Here is a 5,369-nt window from a genome sequence, read left to right on the forward strand (position 1 = left end):
TGGACCTGCCCTTAATCTCACAGGCACTTAATTGGAGGCAAATAACAGAGAAAGAAATAGGAATAACAACACTATGATCATTTCCATGGAACAGGGGAACCTCCCCAGCAGACAGGACTGGGAAATTTCATGTCTGGGCTGAAATGAGGTTCCTGGTATCAGAGGTTTGTATTTAACTAGGGTATACCAAGCAGGGATTTGTGTGCTGGTGTCTCAGGGTGGGGTTATGAGGTGTCAGGTTGGCATATCGCCTTTTGGGATGGGTGGCTACTCTGTGCAGCAAACAGACTTTTTGTGGAGGCCTTCCTATATGCATGTGGGGCAGGCCAGTAGGGGGAGCTCCTGTGTTGAACCTCCCACCTCACCACGCCTGTCCACCTTACGGACTCCACGTGTCTCTCCAGGGGTGCCCAAGCCCTGGCAGACCCCCCTTCAAGCCCCACCGCAGAGTCTGGAGTATTGTGTGCTGCCACCACCCTGAGAAGGGACTGTCTGGGGACTGTGTCCTCAGGGAAACACGCCTAATAGTCCCATGGGTACTTGACCCAATACGAGAACTTGGGACACTTCCCCAAGTCAGGGGCCAAACAGGATAGTCTCCCTTAGTCTGCTGAGCCAAGGGGACCCCAAGGCATAATCTAGACCCACTCCCAATAAGTCTCCCACACTAGGTTCAAAGGAGAACTTTATTGGTTACAGAGGGTAGGGTTAGAATAGGGTACAGAGTAGAGCAATCTCAGAGAAATCCCATAGAGCAAACTACTGTGGCTGGGGTAGCCTTTGATCTCGCATCTGAGTTACTGCAAACTATATAACTAGTTGGATCTCAGTTAGCTTACTCGCAAGTATCATCCAGAGGCAGGTGGAGATTCCCTCTGGAAGCAGGCAGTTCCTTGATCATGAGTTTTGAGAGAGAGGGCAAGTTTCAGATGATCCAGCTCTTCTTTGTTCCTGAGTATCCCTCAGGGCTGCTGCCCCTTCCTCCTGGGCAGTCCTTAACTTATAGCCCTTGTGACCTCATTTACCTGGTCCAATGGAGGCCAGCACCTGTTGGCTGTGAGCCAACCAATTTGAAATACATCACTAGTTGCCAGGCAGACTGTAGCCCACCAGGAAGGAAGCCCCCTCACCCAAGTATGGATACTAGTCATGTAGGCAGAGCGAGCAGGTTTCCCCCCCTCCCTCAGGAATGTATCCAGCTCAGGTTACCTAAAGAGACAGGGTAAGGATGTCTCTCTCTGCTGGGCCCAACCTTATCAAAATTGTCATGGAGCAGAGTTTTTTGGGGGAGAAACAAAGGTGGCTTTCTGCCACAGCATGTAGTGGGTCTTGCAGTGAGAAAGAAGGCCAGGAGGAGTTGGCATTGCAATTCTGAGTGCTCGGAGTTTGTGTGTGGGTTTTAGGTTGGCTATCACAGAAACCATGACAATGGGATGGGGTTCCAGGATGGAGGACTAATGAAAATGGATGAACTCCACTTGACACAGAAGGGGAAAAGTCTTTTTCTGTACAGGTTCACTGTCCTAGGCAGGGAAGCTGAAATTCCTGGTCTTCATGTTTTTAACTAAGAATGTGTCTGTCTGGTAAATGTATTGACATCTGCAGCTGTTCCCTCAAGTAGGAGTTACACATGTCTGTCTCTAAACTGGATAGGTGTAATAGTACTTCAAGGATAGGAGTAGGCTTGGTAAAAGCCTGGCTACCAGACACAATAAGATTTTAGTGTAGCTAGAAGGTGTCTGTGCACATGCATGCATTTGTCTGTCTCCTGCATCCTATAGGAGAGAATTATTCCTGGAATTTCATGTGGACTTCCAAGGTGGTTATAAGATAGACTGGAAACATTTGGAACATGATGATCATAGGACGGTAGGGTTGGAAGGGACCTCCATAGATCATCTAATCTAACCCCCCACCCATGGCAGGATCACCCCTATCCAAACCATTCTATAAAATCCATCATCTAAACTCTCATAAGACTGTCAACCCTGACACAACACAATTATAACACCCTAACCTCCCAAGCCTTGACTGCAGCCAACACCCAGTCGAGTCCTGTGTGCTGTTCCTGTAGTATCCCCAGCAGATAGAGGGGGAATTTATGCCAACCAATCGCATACTATCAATCTGCCTAAATAGGTGTGGGGTGGCTCAGAGGAATTGGGGGATGTAACTTAGATTACTTAGAGAGGTGGTGGAGTCTCTGCCTTTGGAGGTTTTCAAGGCCTGGATCAACAAAACCCTGTCTGAAATGACATACTTGGAGATGGTCCTGCTTTGAGCAGGGGGTTGGACTAGATGACCTCCTGAGATCCCTTCCAGCCCTAACTTTCTATGATAACTAGAAAACCCTAATTTTGTATGATGGGTCTCTGTATGTAGCTACAGAGGTTACTCAACCTCTCTATAGCTACATAACATCTGTAGCAGTATTTAGTGTCTATAGAATAGCTTTTGTCAGTGTCAATAACAGCTTTGGAGTGGTAGATTGAGGGATCCTGAGTGGATTGGATCCAGATGCTTTTAGGGGCAGGATGAAGACAATTGTAGGGAATTATTATGGCACAGTGTATTTACTCCCAAAATGTCACCCCATCTGGGGTGACAACCTTAGACCCAGAGCAGTTTCAGTGGAGACTTCCTTCTCTTGGACCGGTGTTAAGGTCTGGAATCACCAGTGGGATTTCTGGGTGAGTGAGAGCCTAAGGCATCTACTATAGCAGGGAGTGGGGATTTGATCCATCCAGCATGATGGATAGGGAGCACTGGAAGGTAAACCTGTGTGTATAAAAGCTGGGAAGGTATGAAGGCTTGGGACCAGGTCCCTTGGGATTCCAGTTAGCGATGGAATGGTGGGAAAGGCTGAAAAATAAATAGTTGCAAAGAGTTGAAAACAAGGGAGGTGCAGAGAAATAATTGTCTGGGAAGATGCTGGATATTTGGATTGGGAAAAGCATATACAATATTGGAGAGAGAGAAATATGTGCATGTTTGTAGATGTGTTTGCAATGGAGAAGGCTTCTCTGGTGTTTGCATTTGCCCGTGTCTGTATGTGTGGTGTTGACCTCATACTCAAGGGAATAGATGGAGCATGGGATAACCTGGTTCACCCAGAGGAAGCACCGCAATGTGTTTCTCTTGGCATGTTTGTGTGGTTGTCTCTTACTTCAGCAGAAGCTCCATAGTCTATGAATGTTGTGGGAACTGAATTCAATTCAACCCAAATTCATCCCTAGGGTTTCTGCTCTTGGATCTCCAAAGAGATTTCCATTTACTTTTTAAAAAAAATGTCGAATATCAGGGTAGGAATCAGTTTATGCTTGTTTTCTTAACAGCAATGAATCTTTCTGTGGTTTATACCCATAACCTTACCTATACCCATTCCTCACTCCTATTAGAATGTCACCCCCAAAACTAAACCTAGATCTCTTTCTCTCTGCTCCAAATTGGCCTTTATTTACAATCTTAACTCTTACCCTAAGCCTAATCAGAGGCCTAATTTTATCCCTTAGCTGCCAACACAATCATCATCCATATCTCTAATTTCAAGACTGGCTTTAACTTTTCATATGGTCCTTATATGCAATCCTAACCTCTTTCTCTCACTGCTTCACTTCCGTTTCTGATTCTCTGTCTGGTTCTTGTTTTCCGGAATGGTCAAAAGAGGGAAAATGAATAAAATGGTGACTGCATCGCCGAATCTTGCCAATAAGGAATGACTCCGTGGGTCTTAGTCAATGTTGGTAATCGGTATCATGAACTGAACATGATTATATCCAATGATGTGATATGGTGCTAGCTCATGCTTTGCATGACTAGAGGGAGACCTTGTAAAGGAGAAGGAAATGACTTGCTGAAAGTGCTTGCTAACATTCTCCTTTTTTGTATGGGCCCATGCTTTGCTCTGTGTCACTGTGTGTCTCTGGCACAGTAGTAGGCAGCAGTATCTGCAGCTGTCATGAAGTGCAACTGAAGGTCAAAATGGTTTGTGGAGGCATCTGTGGAGATGGTAGCGCGGTTTTTAAAAGCAGAGGTGTATATTGGATACCATTTGGCACCAAAGTATCGTCCCACTCCAATAACTTCCAGCTCTCCTTCCGGATGCTGTCGGACCCAGGCCCAATAGCTATGAGAGATGTCAAATCCTGAGACTGCACAGGTGAGTGTAAGGGTCTCTCCGGGCTTCACCAGTCCATTTCCAGATTGATGCATCTGAAACTGGATTTTTGCAAGGATTACTAAAAAGAAAGAAAAAATAAGGGATTAAAACAATTTTCAGTTGAATCCCTGGGGAGATACCTCTAATTTAAGGAATTTGCCATTGCTTTGTATAGCTTTGGGACTGGATGATGTCTTAGAAAGTTTTCTATATTACCCTGTGTTATACTTACGGAATGGGATAGCTGATAGGAAGAAGAGAGTGAAGAAGCATCCCATGATGCTTTAGGTGCAAGAACTCAGTCCTTAGCAGACCAGAGTGGGTGGTTTAGTTTCTGGGAAGAAACAGACCCTTCTTAGTTCAGGGGCCTGTATTTAAACAGTCGCCTTCAGGCAGAGATTTGCATATAGGTTTCCTAGGGTAGTTATGAGAGTTTTCCAGGGGGACTGAGAATGGTCAGACTGTGGGACTATTCTCCACCTAGGGTGAGAGGCAGGATTGTCTTTTGCTCTGAGGACTGGATATTGTAGGTCAGTCCAGGGCCACTGGCTACAGAGAGGTTGAGTAACCTTGGGATGATATCAGGTCTCAAAGCACAAGATGAGGGTATGGACCTGTCTCTACAGAGAAAGGGACATAGACTCACTTCTTTTTCCCACAAGTCAAAAGCCTACCTAGCCCAAGGTGGATTTGGAGAACATGTCTGGGGTGTTCCCATTCTGTATGGTCTCAGAGCAGGGCTTCAGCTTTGTGGGGCTTAGACCCTCTGAAGTCAACATAGGAAGTAGGGAACATAGGGGGCAGACAGCCAAGTGTCTGGTCCTTTGGTGTAACCAAGGGGTTGGGAGTGCTGGGGAGATAATAGGGGAGTGCTGGGTGTGTCCTCTCTCTGCTATTTGTTGCAGAAGGAAAATGAGTACATCTTGTGCCTGCCTTCTGGGCAGCTCAGGACAAAAGTGCTTCCTTCATGTCAGGTGAGGAGGATAATGGGGAAACAGTCCTTATGGCACTGAGGCTGTGGAAGAGCGTTCATATGGGGTGTGGGTGATGGCAGGACAGACACAGGATAGCCCAAGGGAAGTTTAAAGCCTTCCCCTCCATGTGTGCCCATTCTTAAACATTGGTTGTGCCCTTGCTGGACCTGGGGTTGGTTTGTTTTTTTTTGCCTTATGGAAGTTTGTGGTATGGAAGATAAGAAAATTGCATTTGA

This window comes from Alligator sinensis, unplaced genomic scaffold, assembly GCF_000455745.1.
Source record: "Alligator sinensis unplaced genomic scaffold, ASM45574v1 scaffold2766_1, whole genome shotgun sequence".
In the NCBI taxonomy this organism is placed as follows: domain Eukaryota; kingdom Metazoa; phylum Chordata; order Crocodylia; family Alligatoridae; genus Alligator; species Alligator sinensis.